The following is a 21,285-nucleotide window of genomic DNA, read 5'->3' on the forward strand; positions in this document are numbered from 1 at the left end:
TCAGGGCTCCCAATGGAGGAGCTAGAGAAAGCACCCAAGGAGCTAAAGGGGTCTGCAACCCTATAGGTGGAACAACAATATGAACTAACCAGTATCCCAGAGCTCTTGACTCTAGCTGCATATGTATCAAAAGATGGCCTAGTCGGCCATCACTGGAAAGAGAGGCCCATTGGACACGCAAACTTTATATGCCCCAGTACAGGGGAACGCCAGGGCCAAAAAGGGGGAGTGGGTGGGTAGGGGAGTGGGGGGGGGAGGGTATGGGGGACTTTTGGGATAGCATTGGAAATGTAAATGAGGAAAATACTTAATTAAAAAAATTAAAAAAAAATGCTGACAGAAGACAAAAATAGTCTTCTCCAGGGAAAAGCAAACCACTGGTCATAAGATAAATGGTCGGCTCTTATTATACTTATGTATTTAGTAATATATGTGTATATTATATATTGTTATATACATGTGTATGTATATATTGTTTCATATGTAATATTTAATTATAACATAATTAATTGTACAATCATGACTATATAATTTAATTATTTTAATAGATAATTTGTTAATAGTTAAGAATCATTAAATTATTTATTATTTATTCAAATAATTATACAAGTATAATTATATAGTATTATGTATTTTATATGTATAATATATATGTAACAATAATTAAAGAAAATTAGATCATGAATTGAAAGATTGCAAGGAGGGGTACATGAGAAGGTTTTTGTAATTACAATATCAAATATTTTTTGACTGTTTTAAAAAATGAAATCTCAAAAAGAAAAAAGAAACAGTTAACATAAGGAAAAAAGGGTTTATTTACACCACAGTTTGAGCATACAGTCCATCACTGTAGGAAAGATATGTTCAGAGAAATGGGAGGCATTGTTGCCAGGGAACAGAGTATTGCTTGTGTTTGGCTCACTTTCTCTATTCATTTACCATCACAGCAGTATATATATATATATATATATATATATATATATATATATGGAGAGAGAGGGAGGGAGAGAGAGGGAGGGAGAGAAAGAGGGGGAGAGATCAAAGAGACAGACAGATAGATAGATAGATAGATAGATAGATAGATAGATAGATAGATAGATATTGATAGAAATTATGGTGGTTTAAATATGCTTAACACAGGGAATGGCACTATTAGGAGATGTGTTCCTTGTTAGAGTAGGTGTGGCCTTGTTGGAGGAAGAATATCACTGTCAGAGTGGGCTTTGAGACTCTCTTCCTAGCTGCCTGAAACTAGTCTGCTCCTGGCTTCTTTTAGATGAAGATAAAAAGCCCTCAGCTCCTCCAGCCCCCATGTGTACCTGGATGGCACCATGCGTCCCACCAAGATGATAATGGACTGAACCTTAAATCCTATAAACCAGCCCTAATTAAGTGTTGTCCTTATAAGTGTTGCCTTGTTCATAGTGTCTTTTCACTTTGTAGGTGTGTATCAGAAAAAAAAAAAAAGAGTGGAAAGCATCAGAAAAGCAAGGCTTATCTGAAAATAAAATTGTTTTGGGGTGAGCCAAAAGCCAAGGCCTGATGTTCAATGAAATACTCAAAGGTAAGGATTTTCAGAAGAAATTGGATCATAGTGCAACTGTACCAGTGGATTCAAAATTGAAAGAACTATACAGTCGTGCTGGAAATTGTGAATTCACCTTTAGAAATCACATTTGGTTTTGGTCTGCATTTTTATTGTTGTTGTTTTTGTTGTTGTTGTTGAGTGTGTGTTTGTGTGTGTTCTCCATCGTAGGAAAACCAACTTAATTATAGCTATTATAATTTTACAGCAGGATAGACACTGTTGAAGAGAGAATTAGTAAATGTATAAATGGAAATTTCCAAGGAATGATCAAAGAGGGAGGATATAGAAAATTTAAAAATAATGGTTAAAACTGTGGAGAGCAGAATAAGAAGTGTGTGTGTGTATGTGTGTGTGTGTGTGTGTGTGTGTGTGTGGTTAATATGAGCACAGAAAGGTCAGGGAGCACGATATGCCCTTTTCTTCTAGGAAAATAAATTTTGATAATATTTTTCCTCTAGGAAAATAAATTTTGATAATATTATTCCTTTAGGAAAATAAATTTTGATAATATTATTCCTAAATAGTGTTTTTCAGAAAAGCAATCACCCTCACAAAATATATGTCATTTTCCAGTATAAAAAAATCCACCAGTAGATTTTTTTTTATCCAAAACTGTAGAACACCCAACAAAAAGGTCTGCAATTAACCAGAAAAAAAAATTCAGGAAAAATTGCCTTTAAGGGAAGTAAGTTAGACGGAGATCAGTTTCTCTTCATAGGTAATAATGGAAACTGAGAAATACCAGTGCACTGTCATGTTAATGCTAAATCGGAAATGTCAATAAAAAGAACCATTAATTTCCTTTCATAGTGTTATGACCAAATATGTGACCAAAGGCTCTTAAATGGTAGAGTATTACATTGTAGGAAAAAGGTGTGGCAGTAGGAACTTTGGGTCCATGTTACTGACCAGAATTCATAGACAGGGGCATGCTAGGTTTAGCTGATTTCCCCATCTGTCCCCTGCCTCCTGTTTTCATCAGTCCAGGGCCCCATGCATGAGATGGTTCCAACCCACATTTAGAGTGTGTCTACCTTCTCTACTCAGATCAATCTTTCAGGAAACATTTCAGTAATACACTCCAAATTGTGCTTCATTTGAGTGTTCCTTAATTCAGCCAAGAAGACAAGAGAAATTAACCACCATAAATCAATCTCTTGTTAACTTTATATGTATGTAAACTTTAACAATTTCAAACACTGTATCCTCTCTCCCTGAGTTCAAGTGTCTGATGGCCATTTCATAATGCAAAACAAACTCAATTCAATTTCAAAAGGTGCCCATAGTCTTCAATAGTTTTAACTCTGTTCATAAGTCCAAAATATTTTTTGAGACCAAAGGTAATATCTTAACTGTGAACCTCTATGAAATTTTAAAACCAGTTTTAATGGGCTGGAGAGATGGCTCAGCAGATATGAGAATTCACTGTATTCGTAGAGGATCTAACTTCAGTTTTTAGCACCTAACATCTTGTACCTCACAGCTGGCTGTGACTCCAGCTCTCAGTGTGGTCCTTTGCCCCTTCCTGTTCTCCATGGCCACCCATACACATGTGCAAAAATACACAGACATACTTTTTAAAAAAATGCTACATACTTCCAATAAACAAAGGCACATAATAAATATTCTCATTCCAAAAGGATGCATACATAATAAGGACAAAATGATCACAAATGAGATTAAAAGTCAGAAGGAAAACTCTAAACTCTGCAGCTCTATGTCTAACACATGGACAAAGCCTCAGGACTCACGCCCCTCATTTCTGTTACTTTGAGCCTATGTGTCCTCTCTTCTGAGTTGGCTTTATTCAGTGTCTGAAGCTTCCTCTGAGAAGGTACTAAACTCCTGGCAGCTCCAATATTCTGGGAATACCCACTGCATCATGAGATTTATATTTATAGCTCGTTCACAGCCTACTCAAGAGCATCAGATCAGGTATCTGACCCTCTGTCGCGCAGCCACAGAGGCTTTGGGAAATCTATCATGAGCCCATGTGTCTCCATAGCAACGAGAACTGTGAGGACAACAGCATATTTTGCTCAGTCTTAAGATACATCTTCGTTCCCTTGGACCACAGAAGCAGTGGCCTCTGGGTACCTTTGCCACTGAATCCAAGATGGCACTCTGGGACAGAGAACCTTCATACTGCCATTAACAGTTCAGTCTCTCTCCTTCTAAGTTAGTTTGTATTGTCAAAGCTGTGGCTTTTAGTTGGTTGGGTTTGCTTATGGGACACCTTTGCTATTGTCTGTAAGAAAGGTGCCAGGTTTTTTCTTTAGCAATTATCGTTACTTTGTCCATCTCTGATTCATCTGCACCTTTTGCTCTGAAAAATCACCACGTCCCTGGTTGAAAGTCATGTCGACTTGCAACTTCTATATAATATCTTAGTCCATAACTTTTTAATTAATCTAGTTCAGATTGCCAGGAATGGGAAGGACACAGCCAGATGGATTTTTCTAGGATGGATCACCATAGGCTTTTCACTCAGTCCTTGATAGAGCCATTGTTTCCCTTACCACGTGTCTATCAGCATCTCCCACTGAGATGGTTCCTTACGCTCTGATTACGGCATTTGAGGAATTCTGTAATGGTAGCTTTTTACTCTCTCACATTCATCCTACACATTAACTCCTTAGGCCTGTAAACCATTAAGGTCTGATTTATTAGGCGAGAGATGCAATTTCCAATACCAATTTTATATATTAGTTATCTTTCTTGTTACTGTTGACCAAAAACCTGCAAAATGCTACTTAAGGGTATAAATGTTTATTTTGGCTCATGGTTTAAAGACACAGTGTATAAATTCCAGGGAGGGAATAGCTTGTTTGACAACACGCCAGGCATCAGAAAAATGGAAAGGCTGTTTGTCAAACATCTCCTTTCTTTTTTATTCACTCAGGATTCCATCCTCTGAGATGGCTCTGCTTACACTCATAGTGGGCCCTCAGGTAACAACCACACAGATGCTTCTGCAGGTGTGCCTTATTAATGCCATAACTATTACTTAATCTAATCAACTGACAATGGAAAAATACACACCCAAAGCTCACTTCTTATTAATTTGACATCTGAACAGATCATTTGAAGTCATAATCCAACCTACACTTTAACTAGTAGAAACAGAATTTAAATGGGAAACAAAGTTTGGAGACACTTTTGTCTCTATGAGGCCCATGAAACACTGAAAAAAACCAAAACTGCTAATAGAACTATCATGCTAAAAAACATGAGTCAAGAGAGAACAACCAGAATTATAGAATGTACACATATTAATATTTAGACTTGGCTATGTAAAACTTAAGAATCTTTAAAGTATTATAAACCAAAGGGTAAATATGTTGAATTCATATGGGGATGAGTTTTAACAAGCATTGAATTTTAAAACAACTTTTGGCCCATGGTATATAATGAGAGAGAATTTAAGTGCCTGGCATGAACAGCTGAAAAGACAAAGTGAGTGATGTTGGCAAGATTTAAAAAAAAAATGGGTTCTTTATTTGTCAGAGAGTTGATAAAAGTACTAATTTGATATAAATTTTATTTATATGAAAATATTAAAAGAAACAGATGGAAACTAATAAAATAATGGAAAGGAAATAGATAATTAAGAAGTTGATCATAGCAGGAATGAACTTTTGTCTGTCTAAACCATATACAAAAGACAGATTATCCTGTTGAGGAACCACATGGCTCCAGCTGGGTGATCTGAACTCTGTGGTCTCTCTGGGCTGGAGCTCCCGAGTCCCTTGGTCATTGTTGCCAGGCTAGCACCATGCAATGACCATCCACCCCACGGTCAGCCGTCACCCATTTACATGATTGTATCAAAACTCTAGAAGCTTATAATTAAACAAACAGATTTATGTATCAATAAATTCTCAATTCACAAGACGCCAAACAATAATTTCGGAACCAATTGATAACAATAAAAGCTGCCTACCTAGGTTAGACAAATATCCCAATTTTTCTATCCTTTAATATCAAAACTACCTGTGGCTAACTAAAGCCACTGGAGGCTGGTTCAGGTTCTTCTTCCTGTTTATCTGCTTCCATCTTGGCCTTCCCTCCTCCCTGAGACCCTTTCTGTCCCTGCAACTCTTAGCTCTGCCTCCCTTTCCCTGTCCAATCACAGGGCTCCTGCTGCCCTAATATTTTAGTGTGATTGGACAGGGAAAATGCTTTCACATTACCCTACAAGAACAAATGTACAGTTGGGATAAAATTTTTATTTACTTTATGAAATAAGATTTCCTGTTTAGTATAATCAGGCCTTTAACTTGAAGATTTTCTGCTTCAGATTCTCAAGTTCTGGCATTGTAAGAATACATCATTATGCCTGACAAGAGTAGAGTTCTTCATGTAATAGCAAGTGTGGAGGTTTGAGAAGGATGGTCCCCATAGACTCATATATTTTAATGCTTCAGGTATAGCATTAAGAAGTGTAGCCTTACTGGAAGAAGCAAGTCACTGAGTGGGGCAGAGATGGGGTGGGGCTTTGAGGTCTTGCAAACCCTTGCCAAGTCCAGAGTCTCTCTCTTCCTACAGCCTGAGGATTTGGATTTAAAACCATCAGCTACTTTGGCTGCCTTCATGCCACCATGTTCCCTGTCACGAGATTAATGGGCTAAATTTCTGAAACTGCAAGCAAGTCTCATTTAAATGTAAGTCTATAAGAGTTGCCACTTTCAGGGCATCTCTTCACAGCAGTAGAGCAGTGACTAAGATAGCCAGTAAAATTGATAATACTTCAAGTACTGTCCCCCTTTCTAATATTGGGGATCAAACTGGAGGTCTCATTTATGTTAATAAAGTTTTTTCCACTGATCTGTATTATACTCTTCAGTTACTAAAAAATAAAGGAAAAGTGGAATAAGTGAGAAAAATCATCAAAGGTAATAGGAAGAATACAGAATACATCACTGATTTCATTAAATTAAAATATTTCTAAAATCATAGGCAAGGATATTGTATTTTAAGATGGTTTAATGCTGCTTGCAAGCAAGACATCTTAAATGTCAGAACTGAGAAATAATGTCATAAGAATTAAATTAAAATAAAGTTGGTTTGATTATACTAGTATCAATGTAGTAGGTTTAATGTTACATTTGTGACTGGAGAGAAGACAGAGATTTCTCAATAAATGTATCACTTGGCCAAGACCCAATAATTCCAAATACCTATCTACTAAACTATAGCTACTCAAAGCATGTGAGAAAGGAGACAGAACTAAAACATTCTGCCATCGTTATAAATTGGTATTGTTTGCAAACAATAAAAAATGCCAACATTAAGAATTCAGATATGAATACAAGATTTATGGGCTGCAAGAATTCGTATTCAGAGTAGCCACACAAACAGAATCCTGTTACTTTCAGCCTTTCTATTGGTCAGAAGGAAGTCAAAGACTCTAAATGCATCCTAGTGAAGGTGTTCACAGGCCGTGACTCACTGGAGGTTACTTCGGGGTGCTTCCTAATCAGACTATCACACATCGATTTGTTTGTTATCTCTTTCTATCTTGCCTGTTAAGTAGCACACACTATAGAAGATAAGACTACTGAATGAATAAGCCCAAGCCGTCTGCTCTCAAGGATATGGTAGTCTACTAGAAGACAAAAACACATTAAAAAAATGAATAAGTAAAAAAGCAAAGAGCATGTGAGATGCCTGAGGAATAAGCAAGAAACATGCGGGGGAAACAGCTGCCCAGTAGCAGGAGGTCAGAAAGACTGCAGACTGGAAGGCAAGCTTGGGCTGGCTCCGGAAGGAGAATTTCTCATTCACAGATGGTGAGTGTAGGAAAGACATCTCAAGTTCAGTGTGCAGCCGGAGGAAAGCCCACGGGATAGGAAGTGCTAAAGAAGGGCAACAGGGAGTGACTTTTAAAATCACATATCATAGGGTCATCAAAGTAGCTTAATTAGTGAGGCCTGGGTCCCCAGCACTGAAACAAGAAGTTTATTCTCTGTCATACAGTGATTTTGAAGGTTACCCAGGACACTAGCTAGAGACCATGTCACCAACAAACAAGAGGGAATAATCAGAGACCTAGCAGAGCTGACTCATCTCGTTTTTTTTTTTTTTTTTTTCATTGCACTCACCGTTTTGTGCCATTTTTTTTAAACGGCAACATTAGTTTATTTACAATTGAACTCTTTATAAGATATTTACAGCAGACTTTACACATTAGAAATGGTATCAAAAGTATGAATCACAGCAGAAACAACGAGATGAATTGGGCATAAAACAAAGCTGAGGTGGAGAGACAAGCAGTCTTGTTTTTCCATCTAGACTGCCGGGTCCCTGCAGAGGATGGTTTATTCATTTTGCTACCTTCTTTGCCTCTACATCAAAATGTCTCTAGCAGGCACTCTGCCCTATGCCTGGCAAACTCTTGTGACTTTAGTCAGTGAGTCAGTAAAGATTACTTTTGGGGTGTGTCTGTGAGTGGGGTGGGGTATTAGTGTCTTCTTTCCAGCCAAGGGACCACCTGTCACCCCACCCAGACCCTGTGTGTTCTGCTGTGTGGCCTCTCTCACAGCTGCTGCACCCACCCATCCTCAGCTGTGGTTGCGTCACTGGGAGGATGAAGGGATCCCCCTGTACCAGCGCACGTGGTTTTGTTTGCGATCAGAGGGGCCCCAGGAGAAAACACAGGAGCTAGCCAACGAAGCTCACGTTTCCTGGTTTTCAATGTTATGTTCTGCAGGAGGGCCGTCTGCATGACGAAGAGATATAGCACAAGCCGAGAGTGCTGTTTGCTGGGGTTATGAGTCTGTTTGCTGCTGTGTTGTGAGCTTTGCTCCCAAGGCAGCATGGGAGGGGTTTGGGTTGCTCCTTTCATTCTCTTAAGAGATGAAAGGTCAGTGAGCAATTGTGGGAACACCCCCTACCCTTGCCAAGTGGGGAGTGTTTAGGCTGTGCCTGGCAGGAAAAGTCTACTGACTCACTTGGGACAGAAGTAGGTGGAGGGGTGTAAAACCCTCAACCCCTAAACAAAGCAATAGAATCTCCAGACTGCAGGCCTTGACTCATGAAGCTGAGACACTCAGGATGACCTTGTTGTCATTTAGCACTACACTCACAGGTAACCTTTCCTGTGAGTTGTTTTGGGGCAGTGCCTGACCATTAACACCCTCAGAAGCAAGGCTGGGAGCCAGAGCAGGAAAAAGAAAAGGGGGAAGGGGAAGAGGAAAGAGGAGGAGAGGAGAGGAGAGGAGAGGAGGGGAGGGGAGGGGAGGGGAGGGGAGGGGAGGGGAGGGGAGGGGAGAGGAGAGGAGAGGAGAGGAGAGGAGAGGAGAGGAGAGGAGAGGAGAGGAGAGGAGAGGGAGGCAGGTGAGGAAGGTTAATTGTCCCTGGCTATCTATTTCTCTCTCTCTCTCTCTCTCTCTCTCTCTCTCTCTCTCTCTCTCTCTCTCCCTCTCTCTCTCTCTCTCTCTCTCTCTCTGTATTATTGATATTATTTCCAAATTTTCATAAAGGAAAGGGACAAAGCAGATAATATAAAATCACTCCTACGTTTTGTCTGTCATTGACAAAAAAATTCGAATTTTCAACAGTAATTGTTTATATTAGTAAATAACACTTAGAATGCAGATGAAAGGTGAAAATATACAAGGCTTCTTGGTTGGTTTTATTTGGCTTTCTTTCTAAGGAGGATAAATTGAGTAAAATATACTACCCAGAATTATGGGAAATGCTTGGAAGAAATATGGTAGTGGGCATCAAGAGATGGTAGCTGGCATTCTTGCAAATGGCTTCCTCTTTCCAGCTGGCAGGACCTGGGCCAAGAGAGCATTACGTGTCTTCCTTATCTCTCTGGAAATCTAAGCTGCCCAGATGATCGTCTTCCGAGAAGGAATTTGTAGTTCTGTATCTTTAAGAGCATCCCTCTTGTTTCTCAGTCTGCAAAACAGGAGGAGTAAGTATGAACAGGCTGCACTCTGATTCCCCAAGGAAACTTTTAAGTTGAAGGGTGGGGGCGCTGAGCAAGTTCCAGGAAGCAGAAGACACAGGGTGTAGGTGTCTGCAGTCTGGAAAGGGTCAGTGAATTTGGAGCGAGGCACAGACATCTGGCATCTGGTTGCACGTTCTATCTCATTAATTCTAGGGATTTGCTCCTCCGGAGGTTTGACCTAAGATGTTGTGGGAGGGTCTGTTATAATGCTGGAGTTTTCTTTGCCGTCATCAGGGCTAAGGTCCCAGTTATCTTCCTAGCAGGAAGAGCTGCCTTGAAAGGAAATATGAACACACTCACAGAAGAGGTGGGAGAGAGAAGGGAGAATACGTGGGTGCTGAGACTAACTAACTGGTTATACCAAAGCCGCTGGGAACTCATAGAATGGAGTTTGTTGCTCTCCATCCAAGAAACAGCTCAAAACTCAAGCAGAATAAATAATACTTTACTCTGGAATCAAACATATATGACCATGGCTTGGGAATATAGATTTAGGTTACCCCAAATTCCATGTTCCAAAGGACAGACCATTACTTGAAGTCTTTATAGTGACAGAACAGCAACAACAAAAAACGTCATAAATCAAGATGTAAAAAGTACAATGGTAGAAATTTCAGATTTACTTCAAGAGGAAGGAACCTTGGCTATGGGCCCCTAGAACCTTTCTGATGGAATTCTTAGCTATTGAACTGATGGAAATTAATGGTTAAAGCATTATGAAAGATTTGGTCTGATAGTCAAAAGGATGTTCCATTAAACCTGTAGATGGGCAAGGAATGGCTATTAAGGGAGTGTGGTAAGGGGGCTTCTACAGTATTCAAGTTTCTCCACTTTGAGGTTCTAAACAGTAGGTGTGTGGAAGATTCAGCTTAAGGCATGGCTTGTTTCCAGGAACTTTCATTCATACAGTCTTGACCTTAAGACCAACTCACAGGGCCAAGTCATCTAGCAGGAGGTGAGTCCAGAGTAGCTTGGGTTATAAAGTCACAGAGACTACTAGACATGCTTCTTGACTTGTGAGTGTTTAAAACTGCTATCAAGATAAAAACACTTCTCTACATAGAAACACATTACATCAAAAGGTCTGATGAGTTGTTACGAAGATTGCATACCACAAATTTCCTGTGTGCTCCTGTTGGATTTGGTTGTGAATGGTATTCATTTCCTTATAGAGGATGGGATTTGAAATTTACCCTGACTCTTCTGGAGATCTGTGATGGCCAGTCTTGGATGTTACCTTAACACAATTCAGTCTTGCATTCTTCAACAGTTTCTGCGTCAAGCTCCTGACTTGAGTTCGTACCTTACTTTGCCTTGAAGATGGACCATAGCCTGTAAGATATTAATATTTGTGGTTATACAAAATATTAGACCTAGATATTAGCTTTGAGGCTATTTGGATAAAATAAATACATTTATGAAAGACATGAGCTCATAGGTTGACTATCTGGGTCCCAGATAATGGTGATAATTGAGAAAGTATTGGAAACGTAGGAGATGGGACTTAGTTGCCAGAAGTTTTGTCTAGAATGCTCAGGTTTTCAAAGATAGGGCCACAAAGTTAGGCCTTTGGATGTATACTCCTAAGAAGGAATAGTAGAATTATTACAGGATCCAGGTTAGTTCTCATGTGGGCAAGTTATTATAAAGTAAAAACAATACAAAACAAAACAACCCCAAACTCTGAGTACTAAATGGTACATCTCTCTTCCCTCTTTTTACTTTTCCTTGCCTCTCTCCTCCTTTCCCCCTGAGCACTCCTACTTTTCTCCATTTTTTAATTAGAAGTTGGCATATATAATGATGGAGACAGAAGTTTCATGATACTGTTATAAATTTGAGCCCTTCTAAAACCAGTAGATAAATTTTGGAACCCAAATTCCTAAATGTTAAGAAATTTAAGAGAAAATTCCAATGTGAGGATGAAAAACCAAGAACCCAGACTGGGATAAGAGATATTTGTGTAGATTCTACAATATAAAAAACCTTGAAAGTCCATTTACCAAGACCAGTAAAATATGGGTGTCATAAATCAGTAGATATTTCAGAGAACTCATGCAAGTTCATAGCAGAGCAGTTATCAAGCTTCCAGTATCATATCCCTAGAAAAGAGTTCAAAGCTGAAATTATTAAACAATTGAAAGGGAGAGAGGAAGAAGAGGGAGGGAGAAAGAAAGAGAGACAGACACAAGACAGACAGACACACACCACACACATACACACAGAAAGAGAGAGAGAGAGAGAGAGAGAGAGAGAGAGGGAGAGAGAGAGAGAATTTATACTTGATGCATCTTCTTGTTCTGAGATAAGGTGATATCCACCCACACTGCTGAGACAGCGTCCACACTCCTGAGGATGGATGGCCCTTCCTCATTTAATACAGTTGCTGCTCTTCTCTAGAATGGCTGCCACAGGTATAGTTTTACCAGCTCTTCATCCTGCTCTAAGCTGGCCAAGTTGACTTTTAAATTTAAGCACCACTCTTCTGAAGGAAACTTTGAGAGGTAAAATTTAAGCCACTGAGCCTGTGCAAAGGCATTGGATGGGAAGACTTGGGAACCAGGGCATTGGAAGGTGGAGTTGAACTATTTGCTGTATTTTACTGAATACATCTTAAATATCTGGGGAAGACATTGAAAGGGGAAGATCCTGGACAGCTTGGAACTCTTCTCTAAATTGGCAGTGGTTGGACATTCTTTAGCTTCTCTCTTTTCTCCAATCATTCTGATTACCAGAGACTCGATGAGTGCTTCCCTGGGAACCCATGTGACTTGTCCTAGACAGCCATGGAGTCTGGCTGTGCTGACAAGGAAACACCACTTCTCTAGTTGTTCTGGTGACCTTTCAGTCAGCACTGAGAGCCCAAGGCAACAATGGCTGGATCTGTCACCAGCAACTGATATCCAATCACATCCATCCTGTCAACAAGTCTCCTTGTTACTCATTGCCTTGAAAAGAGAAGGATGTTTTTATCTGCATTGTGCAGTCAAAGGCCTTTTCTGTGACTGGAGAAAGTAAAATGTCATATATTCTCTTACCTTTGTGAAGGTGTAAAAAGTCTTACAACTTTTAAAATCATCAAACGTAAGTACACACAAATTTTTAATTTTCATTTTTTTTTTTTGCTAATAGAATGTAGAATCTAGCCTGTGTCCTTGTCAATAACCATCCATGTTGGACTTTTATGATTTAGGTGTTAGCACTTCCACTCCATAAAACAGATCTACTTATTAGAAGAGAATTATTGTGAAAATAAAAAACAAAATCAAAGAAACTATTTTTTTTAAGATTGATCTATTTATTTTATGTATATGAGTACACTGTAGCTGCACAGATGGTTGTGAACCCTCATGTGGCTGTCGGTAACCGAGTTCTAGGACCTCTGCTCGTTCTGATCAACCATGCTTGCGCAGGTCCCAAGATTTATTTATTATTATACACAAGCACACCATAGCTGTCTTCAGATGCACCAGAAGAGGGCATCAGATCTCATTATGGGTGGTTGTGAGCCATCATGTGGTTGCTGGGATTTGAACTCAGGACCTTCGGAAGAGCAGTCAGTGCTTCTACGCGCCAGCCCCTGAGGAAACTTTTTGCATAGTTGAGAAAACTGATAAATCCTAGTTCTAATGGAATGAGAGAAAACATCAACTTGAGCTTTTCAATCCTTCTGGTAGGCGCTGGACCACTGAGAAGCACAGGATTGCTCTGGATGTGAAGGACTCTGGTTGCATTGTGTATGAGTTGGGACCAGGATGTGGAAGGGCTGTATACTCTTTTTTTTTTATGACTACAGATGCACTGTTTAATTAGCATGCAAAGAATATATTTGTTGCTGAATGAGATCTAAGATAAGTCTCAATTATTAAGCAAGTTTAAAGCTAGTTTGGGATATGACCCTTACTTATCCACCAGAGTAGAAACAATGTCTGTGCAAAACCAAACGTTACTATAACTTCTGCATCACAATTAAAATTCAAACCAAGGACTTCTCTGTCACTCTTTTATTGAGGCATTTTCTCAGATTCTATCAGTTTTTCACATTACTATACCCTGAATTATAGGCCAAAACTGCTCAGGTTCAGTATAAAGGATGGAAATAATTGATTGTAAACCCCCGAAAAGAGAGGTTGGGTCATGGCCTTGAGGAGCTGGGCTTCCCTCATCCATCCTTCCTTCCTTCCTTCCTTCCTTCCTTCCTTCCTTCCTTCCTTCCTTCCTTCCTTCTTTCCTTCTTTCTTTTTCTCTTTTAAAATAACACCAACTTGTATGGTTCCAACAGGCACTACAACATACAGAAAAACCTGCCTCTCATTTCTCCTGAAACATGTTTTCAATTTAGGATCTGAATTTGCTGATTGACTTGTGATTAAGGAAGTCAATGTCACCGTGACATGATGTTCCCTAAAGGCTGATGAGCAGTCAGAAGAGAAATGGGCTGTCATTAGCTGACTGTCAGTGGCCAAAAGTATGGAAGTGGCTATGGCAAACAACATGGGGAAAAGAGTGGGAACAAGGTATTGCAGGGGACGGGAGCAACTCAAGCGATGCTCATAAGGATGAAATTGGAGCAGGGACTTCACAGAAAAGGATGGAAAGGTCACAGGTGACTTAGGGTATTTTAAAAGCTCTCTCAGCGTTAATACTGATCCTAAAAGTACTGATCCTCCAGAAATGCAATTACAAACATGGCGCTTAGGAACTAGACCAGAAAGGGAAAGTTTTCTATATTGGAAGAAATTACATTTTGAGTGTTTTTGTTTGTTTGTTTGTTTGTTTATTTGTTTTGTTTTCTAATACTTTGTGATAGTAACAGTGACCAAATCAAGTAGCCATGAAAGCAACAACAATTACTGCCATCTATGATTTCTACTCTTCATGTCATCTTGTTTGGCAGTCACCTTGCCAGGTTATGTAGGTCATCTTATGTAACCATTTGTTGGGAGATCATTGTTTTATGTAAGAAAACAATAAAAATCAACAGGTTTAAACATTTAAACTTGCCCTTTCCTGAGGTGCTCTTAGGCAGCAATTCAATTAAGATGTACTTAACTCTACTTGAATGGGAACAAGGAGCCACTGGAGGATGAACTGAAGGTATACGAGGAGAAAGGAGGGGCTAGCCTGCTCTATTTCTTTAGTCAGTAATGGAATCTGTTTAGTTTGTGAATTTAAATCATGTATGCATGTTTTCTTTCTTTTCCCACGCCACCCAGAAACTTCTTTGTTTCACCTGAGTGAACTGTCTAAATGTCAGTGTAGGTTCCCTTACAGCAGAAATACATCCCTGTGTATCTCCAAGGAGATGCTCTGATAAAGTTTGCCTTCCTCCCACAATGGCAGCAAAGAAGCTTACCTCTTCTGTAGCTGGGAATCCCCAAGGAAGGCATTTTCTTAAAGTGTATTTCTGTGCTGGGTGTGCGAGAGTGGTTTGGAGGCAAGATTGTCCCTTTTCGGTATTTAGCTCAAGAGCCTTCTATGGTAACAGAGTAACTTGTGAGGAACAGCATTTTGTTTAAGAGATTGACTGTTGTGGGTCATAGAAGTTCCCTTACTAGATGGATGCACTGGCCATTTAAAATTCTGTCAAAAGAAATGTTTTCTGAAAAGTATGCAGAGTACAACTCTATGGTGGATATTTTAACAAATTCCTCCAGTTCATACCACACAACTCCTCCTAATACCAAAGTGCCACCACTTTGTTGTAACATGTTTCTATGTGAAAGCATTTGTATTTAACTTGGAGAAAATTCAAATTTCAATTCAGGTAGATCAGGAACTATGTGTCTGCCAGATTTTATATGGGGTGTGTGTGTGTGTGTGTGTGTGTGTGTGTGTGTGTGTGTTTCTTCATAGTTGCTTGACTAATTCTTTAAAGATCTCTGTCTGAATTTTAATTTTCTGAATTGTGTTAAAACAAGGGACAATATTTGCTTCTTAAGTTGTCTTTGTTTTTCTTTCCCAATCTTAGATGTCAGACTTTAAACAGGATGTCTTTTGCCTAACCGGAAATTCAATACTCAAAAAATGGTAGTTTCTGTTTTGAGAGTCTGTCAAAAGCTAAACAGTTAGAGCTGCAATGATGAACTAGTACACCGAGAGAAATATATGGGTAACATCTCTCAACCAAAAAACTTCTCACTTTTCCTCTGTCTCTAACATTTCTGTACATCAGTAGGAAGCAACTTCCCACACTGGATTAACTAGTTTCTAATATTCAGCAGTCTCTTATCATATATATCATAATTGTTTTATAAATTTGGACTATCATTTAGTTTTATTAAATTTGCCATTTTGCTATTTTTATATTCTATATCACTAAAAGTTAGCTGCAGGTCCTTGGTTAATACTCTGCCATCTTGTCATCTCTTGAGAAATGTCCAAATCATCTAATGTAGCTTTTAGAGACTTTTAGCCCACACAGTCTTAAATATCTGAGGCTGTCTTCTCTTTCATGTGTTTTTCATCGTGTGTATGCGTGTGTTCATGTAAGCGTTCATGCATGTTTGTGTGTGTGTGTCTGAGTGTATGACGGTGTGTACATGTGTTCATGGGCGTGTGTGTTGGCTCTGCACACGCTTCAGAGTACATGCGGATGTCAGAGGACAACTTTGAAAAGTTGACTATCTCCTTCCATCATGGAGAGCTTTTGGGAACTGCTTCTAAAAACTTGGCAGGAATTTGATATCAGGCCAGAACAAGAAAGTAAGCTCCAGGCAGGAATCTGACTTTGGGCTAGTTTCTGAAATAGGCTCAGGTGGTGGCACACGCCTTTAATCCCAGCACTTGGGAGGCAGAGGCAGGTGGATTTCTGAGTTTGAGGCCAGCCTGGTCTACAAAGTGAGTTTCAGGACAGCCAGGGCTACATAGAGAAACCCTGTCTCAAAAAACCAAAAAAAAAAAAAAAAAAAGAAAGAAAGAAAAAGAAAAAAGAACATTTTCATTTGAGTTAATGCAAATCTCAGAGCAGGGACTCATCTGAGGCCCGTGTGGCAGTCCTGTTGTCTGGGTCGCCCTGACTAGCCCCTAGAAAGGGGTTTACAGGATTTTGTTTATTGCCTTGCTTGTTCCTTGACCCAGAACTGATCTTACTGTTTTGCATGTACTTAAAATGTATAAAAGCAGACTGGAAAAAAGAAACCAGCTTCAGCCTCAGAACTGGCTGGGGTCTCTACAATGTTTTCTAATTGTCTTTTTTTCTTTGTAATTCCTGCCTGTTGACTGACAGCTCTCGAGGTCATTCCCTGTGGGTCCTAGGGATTGAACTCTTTTTCCTTAAGCTTAAGTGAACCTCACCACTGAGCAATCTTGGTGGCTCTCTCCATTGTCTTTGTAAGCCAGGAACACTTGCTATAGACTACACAAGATACCTGGTATCTGTGTTAGATACCATGTCTAGATTACTTATATCAAACCACCTGCTACTTTTCAGCTTTTATATTATTCACAAGAATTATTGTGTTCCAAAGTAATCATTAAAATAAAAACATGACAGAACACATGGAACTGATGAACGGATTTCATGCTGCATGGAGTATATTGAAGAAAAAAAACCAGTTCTCCAATTGAAAAAATGGTGCTATCAATTCTTAGTTTGTTTCAGTTAGAACATGACTGCGGGAGAGAGGATAATACGCCACCATCTCATAGCACAATCCAAAATCTTAGTTTTAGTTAATCACATTTTCTATGTCACATACTTACAAACACAGCCAACTACCTGTACCTTGCTTCCTTAGCATTCTTAGTTTTAGCATGTACAGACATGTCAAGGATTTATGGCTGCATCTTTAAAAAAAATACTTAAAGTTGGTAATTATGAATATAGACTGCAGTAGGAGAGGTGTAAAATATCTGAGCATATTTTCAAGCACTTGGCCGTTTTACTAGTTCATTTGGTATGGAGCGAGCTAAGTCACTGCAGCCAGTGAGGCTTTCTCTTCTGGAAGCAGATATTCCGTGTTACAGGGATTCTGTGCTTACCTCATGAACGCTACATTGGCAAGGTGCATTGATATGTATCAATGTATTATTGTTTTTTCAAAATCCAGTTGTTGTCCCTCACTCTTAGAATGTGTAAGGACTCAGGCCTTGCTGCGATGAATGAGTCTGCGGAAATCCTGAATCTACAATAACATGACTTTTCAAAAGCCTCCCTCATGTCTTTTCTCTTCTCCTCTCCACAGCCTAACTGAATGGAGCACTGTTCTCCTCTTTCAGTTAAGAAAACCTATTCCTATTCTTTGTACTTCACCATTCTCTATGGATGATCAACTGTTGTAAATGTGGTTTGGCAACCGGCTGCCTTTGAAGAAGTTCTTTAGAAGTCAGGGGCTAATGGTATAAAACCTGGAGCTGCCCGGTTTCTTGTAAGAGTGTTTGCCTAAGATTGAGATCGCAGATAAGTTGCTGTCTGGGAGAGGAAATGGCCTTAGACAGCTCAGAGTAATACCTAGTGGGGAGCTGCTGCAAGCAGATTTCTCTGCTTACAGGAAAGGTCCTAATTTGATTTCCTCTACAAATATTGGGTGGCCAAAGTATCTTCATTTAATACCATGGGAAGCTATATTTCGAGTCATGGGGTATACATCTTCAAGATTCTTTTTCAGATCTTCACTCTTAGGACCCTATAAATCAGACAACAAGAAAGTAATCAACAAGAACAAGACAAACGAGTTTCTAGTGCCAAGATTCGGGCCAGGCTCCCCAGTTCTGAGGTCAAAGTTCACCACTCAAAATGACACCTCGTATTCTACTTAAGTGCACTTCTTCTGAGCGGTTGAAAGCACCTGGCAGGTATTAAGCCTTCTGCACAGTGAAAGAGGACACAGACATTATCCAGGGAAGAACTACACTTGATTTAAGTCCTCTGCTCCATCCAGTTTAATAATAACACACTGCTTCTTTTCTTCTCGTAGGTTTTCCTTAACCCCTATATATACATACCTGGGATCCAGACACCTAACCTGTAGAAGGACAGAATTATCTTCTCGGCATCAATTCTGTGCACACAAATCTTAAAAATGTGCCCAGTGTCACCCTAAAGTCATTAATGCGTGAGACTGAGTGCTCTCAATCATTTGTGCTCATTAAGAAATTCTTCTCATTCTTCTAATTATTTATTTCTCATTTTTTTTCATTGATCCAGCATAGTCTAGACAATGTGCAAAGATTAATTTGGAGAAAATGTTCAAAAGGACGTGGAAAATAATTGAACAGCTGTGGCAAAATCAAAGTGTTTGTAGTGACACTGTAGTTCAATGTCTTCATTTTACTGATGAGGATACTGTAGCCAGACAATGGCGAGAACCTTCATTACTGGTAGGAAACGGACATGCTTTTTATTACTCTCCTTTGAAGCTGGACCTCAGCTGCAGCACTGATTAGAACACGTTCTGGCTTGGGAACTGCTCCTGTACAGGATCTACCTACTTGTGAACTGCTCTGCTCCCCTGGAACATAGTCCTCAGAAAAGGACAGTTATGTCTTAAAGGAACCATGCCTCCCAGTCCCTGTGGACCGAAATGGCCAGCTAGTCCTCCTTACATGCTATCACTGTGCTTTGATCTCCAACTTAGTTGTGTCTTTGCTTTGTATGGAGTCCATGCTTTATATGGAGTTGATGAATGATGACTACTCTCTTTTATACAGCAAACCCAGGTGTCAAACTCACCAACTTTCCAGTCTTCCATGTGTTCTTCTGGAGCAGCCGAAAAGGAAACTAAATAGGACATTTTGCTTCTGATATCCAATTGGGTACCAAAAGTTTGGTATAGCACTCTAGGGATATATCAAATGGTTGGTATAACCATTCTTCTAGAGATGCAAGTTGCTTCTTCCATATTGCACTCACCGCCAGACTCCCAAACTTCTAATAAATGACAGTCTATACACACTTCATATCTGACGCTGACTTTGGTATTATGGCTATTTTCTGAAGTACATCTCTCTGTCTTGCTTCCTCAATGATACATAAAGCCCTTAAAGTAGGAACGACACATTTAATATCAGTAAATGTCTGACGTGTTGCACGTGAAAGTAGGTGTGTAAATAACACTTCAGAATTTTCACTCTGATTTGAAAGTTGTGGTTCCACAAAGACATCCTTTTCTTACTTTGATCCTTTTATTTACTTTCCCCACGTTCACAGTAGCAATTGTGGCTTGAGTCTATCAAATATTAGAGAAACCCATATAGACTTGTTCATCTAGCACTTCAGTTCTCATAATTACACTGTCATGTTTTAGCTCCAGTTTCAAGTGAGAAAATGGAAGCTCCGAGAACTTCCCTCACTTGACTGTGATCTCATAAGCAGAAAGTGGTCAGGTAGGATGCTACCCAGAATCCACCTCCTCATGAACTGCTCTTTGTCCCCTGACACTTACTCCTCAGAAAAGGGGACATTATGTGCTAAAGAAAGCATGCCTTTAGTATGCTCAAAGTAGGATGCTGGAGTCAAAAGGGCATTTCCATCCTTCTTGATAAGCCTTCATCCTTTTAAGATGACTCAACAGCGCTATGCAAATAAGCACGCTAAATCGGCTGAGAGAAGGCAGTGAGAGGCTGGACTCATTGCTACAGCAGATAATATTTATTTTGGGCACTAGAGTTTCAGTTTCAGGGATTCTTTTCTTGGCAGTGCCTGTTACCTGACAATACTCAGGGTGTCTCATTTTCATCCACTCCCAGCTTGTTCCCCTTTAAGGTCACTTATATGAAAGTCTAAATGACCACTAGTACTAAATGACTACTAACATTTTTCCATAACACTTGGAAATTGCTGGTTGGCAAAGCTAAAACTCAAAATAGGCAACTCTTGGCTGGCAGAAGGTTACATACACCAAAGAATGTGAGAGCATCAAGATGTACTGCCAGCCTATTGAGCTTCCTAAAGGGTAACAGGAAACAAAGTAAATAAGATTTGAGAAAACCTTGCCTGATCCCTAGGCAAAATTTTAATATTGTATGCAGCCTTCCCAGGCTCGTTCTACTGCAGTTATAGTCTGTATGGAATTGAATACAGACTGAGACTTACAGAGTGGATATAATCCCAAGTCCAGGAACTCCTCTCTCCTTGGTAACAGAAAAAACAAACAGGTAAGGACAGGTGTGATGGGAAGAAGAAAGCTAGGTTATGCCTAAGAGTCAAAAGTACCAGTAAAAATACTACCACACCTATCTGTTTTATTTACTCAATTAAATCATGTTACTTTGAAATTTAAAAAGAAAGGTAATTTCACTTTTTTTCTTATTACATGTAGAGCTTAATACAGTGCTCTATACTGCAGCACCATTCTGTGCATGAGGATGCGGGTTGAAAAAGAAGGAAGAATGAGAGGACCAGTCGTCACAAGCTCCTGTGTCCAAGTCTTCCCAGCCATGATGGGGATACCCTCGGACGGTGAACCAAGATAAATAAACCCCTTCTTTCCTGACGTCCTCCTATCAGGGTGTTTCATCACAGCAATGTGACAATAAATCCCAAGCCACTCTCAATAAATCACTCTCATGCCACATCTTCTAATGGAAGAGTCTACCCTTCTTAAGAATAACCTCTTTTGTTATTTCAGTTTCCCATATCATTTTTCTTCCTTTGCTTTCCTGCTCAAAATTAATCTGTGTCATCTCTTCTACTGCCTGTCGGCTGCTACTGTGGGGAGGAGAGGATAAAATTCACCCAGATGTGAGCATCAGAAATGGAAAGCCAAGTGATAGGGCTTGACTGATGTCACCAAAT

At 39.6% G+C, this 21,285-nt stretch overlaps 2 long non-coding RNA genes across 2 annotated transcripts; both read left to right on the forward strand.

Annotated features, from left to right (window-relative positions):
• Positions 1-1,443: 1,443 nt before the first annotated feature.
• Gm41327 lies at positions 1,444-19,444 on the forward strand. The gene is made up of 2 exons (XR_875351.1): positions 1,444-1,564; positions 18,467-19,444. It is a non-coding gene; the product is annotated as a predicted gene, 41327 (long non-coding RNA).
• On the forward strand, positions 8,483-11,708 carry Gm38516. Its single transcript, XR_384106.3, has 3 exons — positions 8,483-8,678; positions 9,363-9,512; positions 10,721-11,708. It is a non-coding gene; the product is annotated as a predicted gene, 38516 (long non-coding RNA).
• Positions 19,445-21,285: the final 1,841 nt, after the last annotated feature.

The sequence above is a fragment of the Mus musculus genome, chromosome 15 (assembly GCF_000001635.26).
Source record: "Mus musculus strain C57BL/6J chromosome 15, GRCm38.p6 C57BL/6J".
In the NCBI taxonomy this organism is placed as follows: domain Eukaryota; kingdom Metazoa; phylum Chordata; class Mammalia; order Rodentia; family Muridae; genus Mus; species Mus musculus.